Source organism: Lactuca virosa, chromosome 6 (assembly GCF_052849685.1).
Source record: "Lactuca virosa cultivar CGN04683 chromosome 6, Lactuca_virosa_CGN04683_v6, whole genome shotgun sequence".
NCBI lineage: Eukaryota > Viridiplantae > Streptophyta > Magnoliopsida > Asterales > Asteraceae > Lactuca > Lactuca virosa.
This window is the reverse complement of record NC_136431.1, coordinates 105,760,651-105,773,457: the sequence shown is the minus strand read 5'-3', so window position 1 is coordinate 105,773,457 and position 12,807 is coordinate 105,760,651. Positions and strand designations below refer to the sequence as shown.

The 12,807-nt window shown below is 36.6% G+C and overlaps 1 pseudogene; it reads right to left on the bottom strand.

Moving 5' to 3' along the window:
- Positions 1 to 8,369: 8,369 nt before the first annotated feature.
- LOC145121828 (uncharacterized) lies at positions 8,370 to 9,516 on the bottom strand (annotated as a pseudogene).
- Positions 9,517 to 12,807: the final 3,291 nt, after the last annotated feature.

Sequence of the window (12,807 nt, the reverse complement as noted above, 5' to 3'; positions counted from 1 at the left end):
CACGCTCGACTCTAGTCCGCATCTGGTGTATCTGATCAGCGGTGCTCTGAGCCAGGTCGCCAGTGTTCCGCAATCGTCTCACCATGACCGGAAGCGCGCGATCAGCTGGTCCTCCCTCCCTCAAGTCGTAGAACGCACGTGTCATGCCAAACGGAGGTCGTTGTCCCTGCTGTCTGCTCCACCTCCAAAGATCGATACCCCAGGGGGGTGTAGGGCCAGTCGGGCCCATCCGGTGAGCGGGCACCCTAGTCGGGTAAGGGGGGTTGATGACTTCGGACTCCGTGTCCGAATCACCATCATCGCTTGGTTCCTCCTCGAAGTCCTCTTCGGCTTCTTCTTCTTCTTCCAGGACCTCCACGGGCTCGGCAGGTCCGCCCTCGACTTCCGCCTCAGGTTCCTCTTTAGACCCTTCCTCAGGGTCTTCTTCAGGTTCCTCCTCCAGCCATCCGTTATTTCCCTGATTAGGGAAATACGGATCTCTGGGGTGATGGAAGCCGGCCATACAGTATGCGAGAGTATATAAATGTACTAATATTATTCCTAAGATGTTTTAGTTATTATGTAATTTGAGTTGATGTTCTTTTCTTGGTAACAAGGGGTATGTTTTTAGGTTTACCGTCCATCGAGGTTTTTACCGGGGTATGTAATAGTTGTACTTGGGAGAAAATGTAGTTGATCAGGCTACATCCACCCCTTAATACAACTAAGAACAGTCCCGACTTAACCAAGATGTCCGTATTATCTTATTTGATTTGGTATTATGTTCTTTTTCCTATATCGTACAAGTAAAGATGTTTTGTCGTTGTGTTTTATTTGTTTTGTTTAGAGTTGTTTTAGTCCCTCTTTAATTTATAGTTGCATATCAATGTGTGGTTAGATATGCCAGTTCACTATAAACAGAGCTCTGATACCAACCTGTCACACCCCCGAACCAGACGGCGAAAACGTCCGAGGGCTCGCGTCACTTAAATTGAATATCATCACAGTGGATATAAATGAATCATAACATAAACATCACCATGCATCAATACATTACAACTGATATTGTTCACATCCAGTACATTGTTTTAAATATTACACATCCATAACATAAATTGTTTAAGAGTTTTCAAAACATAGCTTCCTAACATACTTGATATTACCCTGCAGCTTACCTGTTACCTGAGAATACAAGTTATTTTGAAAAACGTCAACATATGAAATGTTGGTGAGTTCATAAGCAGTGTTGTGATAAAAATGATTTGTGTAGTTTATAAAACCCAGAAAATCCGATATTTTCTGAAAAGACAATTGTTTACCAAAGTGTGAAGATCCATAAGTTGATGCATGAATGATTTCAAAACGTGTATAAAAGGGAGTTTTGTATTATAGTTATAGAAAAATACAAGCGAGTGGTGTTGATTTCCTCGAAAAATCCGATGTTTTCCGATAACATAAAATATAATTGTTTTTCAAATTGCTATACCGCCACAACGAATGATTTTGATTACTCTTCCTTGATTACTCGGATGGTATTGGATTTAATTAATTATGTGAGTCGTTATAACCATGCATAATAATGACTAGTTCGTCTGTCTTGGCATCCTAATGTATGCCAGGATTGATCTTAAGATTTTGTCACCCTAGACTGGCCGAGTCTAACTGTAGCGAACAGCTGAGGTGTGGGGGAGTCACCCCCGTATAGATCTATACACAAACTCTCGCTCTCCTTCCAGGAGACTTTGATTATAACTACAGACTACGAACGACCCTTAGAGGTGTCGCCCGTTATTACTCACTTAATCCAAACAAAATTGATTACTGTTGATTAACGACCTGGATTTGTTTACTTTGATTTCAAATAAGCCTAACAGATACGGAGAAGAGGAATACAAGGTCCTGCTAATTACGCGTGTTATTTAAGGTTGTTGGTTATACGAATGACACATTGGCCCATTTCATATTTGATTAAATTTGGACCTTACTAGCAATGCTAACGGGCCACCAAGGCCCAATAGCACATATAAGCCATTGAGCGTCCCTTAAACATGTAATTGGGTCACAAGAGGCCCAATAGACATGTGTTATTATCGTCGAACCCAAAAGTCACGTTAATGGGTCACAAAGGCCCATTAAGCATGATTAAGATCTTTTAAGTCCAACTATTTGAATAATTACGTGTTTTAGGTATAATATAATGGTCGGAAGTTTGATTGAAAAATTGTTAAAATCTCAATAACACGAAACTTGTCGGTTGTTTATAACGATAATTGAGATTATATGTATATTTTTCCTTCTATTTTCATAAGTTGTAATGTGGTATTCTCTTTAACCCAAGTGTCTTAAAACCAAAATAATTGACTCAAAATATTGATTTGACCCATTCAACCCTTTCTTTAATAAAAATGACAATTTTAGTCCCTTACATAAAGAAAAGACATTTTAGGCCCTTAACTCATTTTCTTGACATTTTTGACCATAGACTTGTTTAAATAAAGGTTTTTAGCTCAAAATTTACTATTTGACAGTTTCAGCCCTTCCAGTAAAGAGTTTTTCAGTTAAAGCCCAACTTTTCGCAACTTTTACAATTTTGGCCCAAAATCCAAAAAGTTTACATTTTTTATCCTTGTTTGGAAAATAAGTCATTTTAACCCCTGAATTGGTTTGTTTACCCTCTTTATCCCCTGTTTTGAGGAATTTATCATTTCAGTCCCTTGAAAATTATGTTTTTCGCAATTTTGGGCTTAATGGGCCGAAAAGCCCAAAAATTGGCCCATTAAGCTACAAATTACATTTCTAGCCCTTTGAAGAGTATAATATTCATAAAAACATTTATTTTAACTGTTTTGACTCTTTTGATCCTTAAGAAAACCGTGAATGGCAATTTTTTTTCAACCCAACTTTTGTTTATTTGACAAATTAAGCCCAAAAATGGGTTTTATGTTGCAATATGTTGATTTTAATCTTAGAGGGTAATTTTCTTGACTTGTTTAGTGTAATATACCTTAGATCATGTTTGTTTTCCTTCTTATGCCATAGATCTCGAGATTTCTTTCTTTTTTTGTTTACATATTCAACATATAAGCACATAAAATCACACATACATACATGAAATCATACATAGCATACACATACACATAGATCTACACATTTTACTTGTATTCTCCCCCATAAAACTTGTAAAAACCGAAAATAGAGGGGTATGAACTCACCTTGAGTTTTGGATTTGGTTTTGATGAAGATTTGAGAGAAGATTTCGGCCTAACAAGCTTCTTTAGAAGTCCTTGAGCTTAGATTGCTTCTAGGGAGTATGATCATGAAGTTGAATGAATTAAAAGATGATTTTTGATGAGGTATAGAAGTTAAACTTTGGATTTAAGTAAGAACTTACCAAAGATTTGTAACTTGAAGTGATTTTTGAATGAAAAACTCCTTGGAATGCTTATAATTCTCGAAAATTTGGATGAAAAGAAGGAGGGTGTTCTTATGTGTTTGAGAGAGATTTTTGAGAGTGTGTGGATGTGTCTTGAGTTGGTCTCGGCCGAGAGTAGGGGAAGGAGGAAGAAAAAGAGGGATTTTGCATAGATACATGTGATTACATTGTTGTATGTTGTATACTTAGCTTGGTTGTCCCCTAAACAAAGGTGAGGTGTCATCTTCCCCTTAATTCCTCCACCAATCTCTTTTTTTTTTAACTTTGGGCTGAGGGTTAGAGAAGAGAGAAGGGAATTTTGGGCCTATTGTGTTTAAGTCCATATTATGGGCCCAATTTGATGGTTTTTCGGCCCATTTGGTCTTTGGAGATGGTTTACGGCCCAAAATAAATCAAGGAATGAGTTTTATGACCCATTAGGGCTATTTAGATTTGTGATGGCCCAATAAGGCCCATTGAATATAACCTAGTTCATTTTAGGCTTACAAGGCCCAAAATATTAAGTTTCATGCAAATGAGTCAAATTAGGGCCCATTTAAGAGTTCTAAGTCCAAATAGTCAAATTGGAAGCTTATTGGTCTATTAGGCCCAATAAGAAAATCCTAATCCAAAAATGAACTTAAATCGGGATTTTTAGGGTTTCCAATCTTTGTTGACTATTTGAATGCTTGTATAGGAATTTTGTTGTCATTGATTTAACACAATACATGTTTTCAAGTTTTAACTACAATGTCACTCTTTGTTAAGTGTTTACAGCGTATCAGAATTCCTAGTTGTGACATCATCCCCCCGTTAGAGGGAATTTCGTCCTGAAATTCTTTTGAAAGCTAGATTTGAGAACGTGAGAATCATGGGTGGTATAATTCCCCTCATGTGTTTTTAGTTGTCGGGACGCATAAGCTATCACCTTCCCACGCTGCATGAGCACACAGCCTAAACCTTGATTGGACGCATCGCAGTAGACTACGAAGTCCTCTGTTCCCTCTGGTAGTGATAATACCGGTGCACTGCAGAGTGGTTGCTTCAGAGTTCGGAATGCAGCTTCTTGCTTATCCGTCCATTCAAAGGGTACGCCCTTTTGCGTAAGCAAGGTAAGTGGCTTGGCTGTTTTGGAGAAGTTCTGAATGAATCTTCTGTAGTAGACTGCGAGGCCTAAAAATTGGCGAATTTATGTGGGTGTTGTTGGGATCGCCCATCCTTCAATGGCTTTGACCTTAGAAGGATCCACATGTATCCCTTCTTGACTAACAACATGACCTAAAAAGTTCACACTACGGAGCCAAAACTCACACTTAGAGAGTTTTACGTATAACTTTTCGGTTCGCAGGGTTTCCAGGATTTGTCGGAGATATCGGTCGTGTTCTTCTTCGGTTCGAGAATAGACGAGGATATCGTCGATGAAAACGATGACAAAGTTGTCAAGGAATGGTCGGCATATTCGATTCATTAGGTCCATGAATGCGGCAGGGGCATTCGTTAGACCGAAAGGCATTACGACAAATTCATAATGTCCATAACGAGTTAGGAAGGCGGTTTTGGGGATATCCTCCTCCCGGACTTTGAGCTGGTGGTATCCAGATCGCAGATCTATCTTAGAGAAGTAACTTGCTCCTTGGAGTTGGTCAAATAGATCGTCGATTCTCGGAAGTGGATAGCGATTTTTGATAGTGAGCTTATTAAGTTCCCTATAGTCAATACACATCCTAAAGGTACCGTCTTTCTTCTTAACAAAGAGAACCGGAGCTCCCCAAGGTGAGAAACTGGGTCGGATAAATCCTTTGTCCAAAAGCTCGCTGAGTTGACTGGACAACGCTTGCATTTCCGCAGGAGCCAATCTGTAGGGTGATTTGGCGATGGGTGTAGCTCCTGGCACGAGGTCAATTCGGAACTCGACTTGTCTTTCAGGGGGTATCCCCGGAAGGTCTTCAGGAAATACATCCGGGAAATCGCAAGCCACAGGGATGATTCGAATATTGATCTCTTCTTTGGACTTATCCACTATATGAGCTAGAAACGTCAAGTCCTTCTTTCGTAGATACTTCTGTGCCTTAATGCACGAGATAAGACGAAGGTTCGTGTTGGGTTTGTCTCCGTATATAATTAGGGTTTCGTGATTTGGGAGGTGAAGGCGAACGACCTTCTCGTGACACATAATTTCAGCATGGTGGGGGCTTAACCAGTCCATGCCAATAATCACATCAAAACTCCTAATGGAAACAAGCATTAAGTTTATTTGAAAGACGTGATGGTTCAAGGTCAGGGTACATCCGATGTAGATTTCCCCAGTGGATTCTGTTTTCCCATTAACCATTTCTACCGTAAAGGTTTCATTGAGCTTTTGGGGTTGTTGTTTTAACAAGTGTTTGAATTTATTAATCACAAAGCTACGTTCTGTCCCGGTATCAAATAGGATGCATGCATAAGTGTGGTTTAGGAGAAACGTACCGGTGACAACAGCGGGATCCTGAACCGCTTCTCCTTGTCCCATGGTCAGCACTCTTCCTGCTCCTCCATTCCCAGGGTTGTTGATGTTGGGGCAGTTTCGACGGATATTCCCAGTCTTTCCACATCCATAGCAGGTGGGGCTTGATCCTGCATTATTGCCGCTGTTGTTGGTGTTGTTGTTGTTGTTGTTGTTTCCTTGTTGCTGGTTCTGCGGAGGATAGGTCCTGCAATATTTTGCCGCTGTTCGGAAGGCGATTCGGAAGGCATTACGACAAATTTCATATCTCACATAGACTTTTCGAGTTTTAACAGTTCAAACAGTAAGTGATTGTGTGTGTGTGTGTGTTAAACCGTAAGTTACTAAACTAAAGATTTAATCGTGCATATGGTTCTAACCAAAATCGGGCAGCATAACGGAAGTAATCCGAGTAAATCCAGGTTTTAACCAACATAAAACCAACAATACCAAATATATGTACAAGTCTAAATAGATGTATAATTATTGTTTTTAACAAAACGACAACTATTTAACAGCTTATAAACTATATAACTATAATAATTTTATCATTCGGAAGTATAATCTATAATAAATATGTAATATTTATTTCGCTAATATATATATATATATATATATATATATATATATATATATATATATATATATATGAGTAAATAACACGAATAGTCCCTATGGTTTGGGGTAATTTGCGCGCATGGTCCCTAACTTATTTTTTTAACTCGGAAGGTCCCTGTTGTTTGTTTTTGTTACACGCTTGGTCTCTACTGTTTTTTTTGTTACGCGTTTGGTCCCTATCATACCTAAAAAGACTATTATTTAAATAGGGAAAAAATGATGGGGTAATTAAGGTAAGGTGAGAGGGGTGGGGTTGGGGGTGTGTTTATTTAAATAAATTAAAAAATCAAGAGCAAAATAGCCTTTTTAGGTAAGATAGGGACCAAATGCGTAACAAAAACAAACAGTAGGGACCTTCCGAGTTAAAAAAATAAGTTAGGGACCAAACACGTAAATTACCCTAAACCATAGGGACCATTCTTGTAATTTACTCTCTCTCTCTCTCTCTCTCTCTATATATATATATATATATATATATATATATATATATATATATATATATATATATATATATATATATATATATATATATATAGGGGCTAGGTTATTGTATTCTAACTATCTATTATGTTGATGTAGAGTTGAAGTGGACCAATCATTTTAGTTATTTTAACAGAGTGATTAATAAATATTATTGAATTAAAATAATTGAAAATACCATCTAATTTCACTATAAGGGTATTTTAGTCAATTGAGATAATTTAAAAAAAAATGAAAATTCTAGATTTTTGGGGATAATTAATTCTCTTGATTTAAAAATTCTGATTTTTTTTAATTATTTCAATTTTAGTTCTAACGTAATTTTTAATTATACCCAATTTTATTCTGTCGGAATTACATTATGTTATAATGATATTCTATAAGAATGAAAGGATACATATTTCTGATAGAATATATATTTTGATTAAATGAACTTCTTAGAGAAAAACAACATTCTTGAACCATTAGTTTAAAAATAACAAGATCCTTGTATATTCATGAACATTTGAATGTAGATTCATACATATATTCTTACAGAATAATAGTCTTATATATTTTAATACAATTATATATATTCTAACCAGAATGTCATAAAAATGAAATAAATTCTTAAAACACATAACATGCTTAAATATACAATTCTTGAACAAATGCACTTGATCTTCTTCAATGGTTCATAGTCAACTTAATTCCAACCATTCGTACAAGGATGAACGGTATCAACAAAGAACACGCCTGCAAGTTGCAAATTACCATTAGAAAACATAATCATTATATGCTTCGTAAGATAGTTAAAGGCAAAGAGGCTCCCATTAGTGGAGATCTCATTTTTGCAACTAAATGTGGAAATTTCATCACCAAAATTTCAAGTTAGTGATTTGAAGAGCATGTTACATCCATTTTTGGTTGGCATTGGTGGTGGGGAAGGAAGTAATACATAATATACAAAAATAAAAATAAATCTAGAAAATACGAAGCAAAACCGAAATTCAGAAAATCAAATGGATACTCGAATCAGAAATCACAAATAAGCTTCTTGAACTCGAAACCTGGATATGGCATATTAAAGACTACTAAACTAGAAACCAAGATCCACCATATTCTCAAGTCAACATAAATCATTACTAACAATATGAGGCCGAAGACAAACACACATTTCATATTATTCACGCCCTTCACGAAGCTTTGGGACGGTTTATGTGCCTAATTTGCTCTTGAGAGTCATCACATGTTCACCCATCAAAATATTATGTTTGAAGAAGAAGATCGCCCACATATTAAATTAAATTGTCCCTAAAACTCAAGTTTTTATGTCTCAAATATTTGATCAAACACTTTGAGTGCAAAATACACACTTGTTTGAAAAACAAAAATAAAGGGAATGTACCTTAATTCACACTACCAAGCAAATCCCTTCAAGTATTCAGGATCTCGTTTTGCCCGTTCTTGAAACTTCTTAAACCACTAATCCAAGATATCCATTGGTACCACCAATTTGCTTCCATCAACTCCACAAAACGATTGCATAAAATTAAACAAATTCTTGCCAACCTTCATAGCTAGCCTTTCTATGCTTTTCTTTGTTCCCACATCAAGTGATGGGAGAGAGGCATGCTCTTCAACGGAAATGTTGATTTTTGCTGAGAGAGGGCGACGTTGGGGGCGGTGACCTGTTTTTGAAGTCCTTCGGTTCCTGGATCAGGCACAGGGGAGGGAGAGGATGGCGGAAGGGTGGGCTAGGGTTACTGCGTCGCCGAATTGGTAAGGAGAGCCATACAATTTGACGTAGACAAATAGGGCTTTTTCTGGTGGAAGAGTAAAGCTATTGAGGAGGAAGATGTAGACTTGGCAAATTGAATCATACGCCTCACCTGTAAAATAGGTGGGTGTCACTAGTATTAGGCGGAATGGGTGGTGGTGTTATAGGAACGACTGTAGATAAAAAGGGAGAAATTAGGTTAAAAGTGAATGTTAGCATGATTATAGGGAATATTTGTAAAAGTTATTTATCAAATTACTAAATTATCCTTATTTATTTATTTAATTATTTAATTATTTATTTTAATTTTTATTGGTCTACAATTATTTCTACATCCACACAATAGTTAGTTCGAATACTTGAACTTACCTCTCTCTCTCTCTCTCTTTATATATATATATATATATATATATATATATATATATATATATATATATATATATATATATATATATATATATGATTTGGTAAAACAAGTGTGTTATTATTTTAAATAACTAGTTTTTATCAAACACATGTATAACCATTTTTATAATTATATAAACATTTAAATAATAGATTAAAATGTTTATATAAATACTAACGAGTATTTTGCACGTATTCTCCCCCGAAAGCATTAAAGTGTTTAAAAGCGGCATCGTGAACTCACTTTCAAAGCGTGCGTAGAAACCGTTATCGAGATAAGAAACCATATTGTGATTCGGGACTTCACAAACGAAACCTCCTTTCAACGTAACGACTTACGATGGTTGTATACCGAGCAAAAGAGAGTCGGGAAACTGCCATTTTTCTGTCGTCAGAGGTCGACGGAGTTTGCTAGAATACCATGGAAATTCACCGGAAAACCGGTTGCCGAAGGCGATTTTCTGTCGTCAGAGGGGGCTGCTGGCCGGAGCTCCAGTCAATAGAAGGGATGCACCATGTAGTGGCTCGTGGTGGCATAAGGCGGAGGGACGGTGGCCGACGGTGGTTCGGTCGCCGGAGATGCTAGCCGAGAGAGAGAGAGAGAGTGAGTGAGTGAGTGAGTGAGGATTTTGGAGAGATAGAGAGATAATTCGGTGGGAGAGAGGGTAGCTACTCTCTCCATTTTATAGCCTTCAAAAGAAATGAGGAATTGACACTTGTTGCACCCACATCACGCCAAGCGGATCCACCACAATCGCGACACGTGTCGTCGTCTCAAATCACATGCATAAATCCAACGAAAAATGACTTCTCACGTTTTTTCGAAAACATTAGTTCGGTGTCCTGAATATAGAGTTTCCAAATATGTAAACAAAATTTTATAACGAAAGACAAAACTCTATCAAAAACGTGTTTGAAGTAGGAATTCAATTATATTCCGGTTATCACGATTAAACAGTGTCACAACTAGCATTTTAGCTAGGAAAATTCTTTTCTCATGAAATCATTCAACTATTGTAAAGCATGTACTCTAAGTGAATATCAATCAATGCACATTTAAATACATATCTTATGTTCAATTAAGGGTTGAAAACTCTATAGATTCAGATTCAAGTTCATTATGGACTAGGATTTCCTTATTGGGCCTAATGGATCAATAAGCATTCAATTCAACTATATTGGGCTTAGAAACCCTATTGGATTCTAATGTGACCCAATTCATAAGTCTATAACATTTTGCACCATTTGGGCCTAGAATGATTCATCCTAACCCTAATGGGCCTTATTAGGCCATAAATGGATTATTTTGCCTTAATGGGCCATAAACTCCCTTTCTTCTTTCAAATGGGTCGTGGACCACCTAATGATCCCAATGGGCCGAAAAGTAATTATTGGGCCTCATAATTTCGAACCAAGGATAGAAATGGGCCAAGCTAATCCACCTCCTTTCTCTTTAGCCCATTCTCGACCCAATGAGGAAAAGAAAAGAAAAATTAAGGGAAAATAGAGGATTAATGAGAGCTTGCCACCTCTTTATTACATGGTGGATCTCCATGCACATCACCTCACTCCCTTTCTCCTCTCTCTTCTTCTTCTCGGCCGAACCTCAGCCTCACCACCTCATTTTCTTTCAAAAATCTTTCAAGAACACTCTCTCTAGAAAACCTCCTATCTTCTCCAAATTTTCGAAGATCTAGGCTTGTTCAAGGAGATTTCCACCAAAAATCATCTTTCCTTGGTAAGTCCTTACATATCTAAGTTGTATAACTTCATTCTTATGCTAAGATCACTCCTTCTAAGCATTTTTTGTAATCATACTCTTAGAAAACCCCCATAAGCTCGAGATCTATTCAAGGAAGGCTTGCTAGAACCGAAACCTCTTCCATTTCTTCTTCAAAACGGAGAACAACAAGCAAAGGTGAGTTCATACCCCCTTGTTTTCGGTTTTCACTTGTTTTTGGGGGAGAATACAAGTATTTATGGGTAGATCTATGTACTTATGCATGTTATGTGTGATTTTCTTGGCTTTTGTTGTGTTTATGTGATAAACTCAATGGATCTCTAAAACTCTAACAAAAATAAGTGAGAATCACAAACAAAAACACTCTAGACACTATACTATAAAGTTAAAAGTGTTATAAATGCCTAAGTTGTGAAAAACCAAACAAAATCTTGTATAAGGATCATTTTTGGCAAATAAAACAAAAGTTTGGGGTCAATTGTGACACCTACGGTTTTATAGGGGCTAAAAGAGTATTATTAGCTTAAAAATGAGTTTTTATAACAACCATATTTTTCTAAGAGTCAAAAGTGTAAAATTTGGCATTTTGGGCCTTAATGTGGGCCTCACGGCCTATTGGGCCCAAATTTGCAAAAATGTAAAATTTTGGGGATTAAAATGTTATTTAATCAAAACTCGAGCCAAAAATGAGAATAAATAAGATTAGGGGCTGAAAATGACACTATCTCAAGATTTGGACCAAAAATGTCAATTTTATAAAAATTGGGCCGAAAATGTCATTTTATGCAAATAAGGGCTGAAATTATAATTTTCTGCATAAATGGACTGAAAATGTCATTACATGTATTTTTGGGCCAAACCCGTCAATCACTAAACATTTGGGGCGAAAATATAGATTTTTATAAATTTATGGACTAAAATGTTACTTTTAATTTAAAATAGACCAAAATGACATTTTATGTAAAATAAGCCTTTAAATGTTCAAATTAGTTCTCAAGGGATCTAAAGTGTAATTTTTAGTAAATACGGGTCCAAATTATAGAACTTTGACACATCAAACTAAAAATATTATTATGGCAAAACATTGGACTTTTTATAACGCTACGGATAAATAATTCGGTTAAACGAAATACAACAATGGTGTGATTATTGGGCCTAGTATTTGCTATACATGTTTATTGGACCCAATGAATTCATCACATGTCTATTGGGCCTCAGTGACCCAATTACATGCTAAATGGGCCTAATTTAGCGTTTACATGTTATTGGGCCTTAGTGGCCCATTTACATGCTAATTTAGCCTGCAAATAACTTACACGTTTAATGGGCCATAGTTGCCTTTTCTTCATGATTATTGGGCCTTATCTTTTCATTTCATACATCATCTAGGGTTCGAACTTCGAAATACATATAACATTATATAAATTCATGTGAAAACAAATGAGATCTAGTGAGACGTGTCGGTTGACATCATTGAGTGTATGGTCGTAGTTTGTAGTTATAATCAGAGTCTCCTGGAGGGAGAGCGAGAGTTTGTGTATAGATCTATACGGGGGGTGACTCCCCCACACCTGAGTTGTTCGCTACAGTTAGACTAGGCCAGTCTAGGGTGATAAAACCTTGATCGAAAATCCAGCATTTGGAAAAATGTCAAGACAGGCAAATCAGTCACTATCATGTATGATTATAACGACTCATATAGAGATCCATTTCCATTAGGACATTACGGAAGATTAAAAACTCGTAAGTCATAATGATACAAAACATTTCTACAGTGCAAAGACCGTGACATTTTTATAATTCAGAAAATATCGGATTTTCTGGGGAAATACTATTATTCAAATACCACTTACTTACAATAGAAAGAATACAAAGAAATTTGAACTACATTCCTATACGTACTACTATGAAATTCACACATGCATTATACT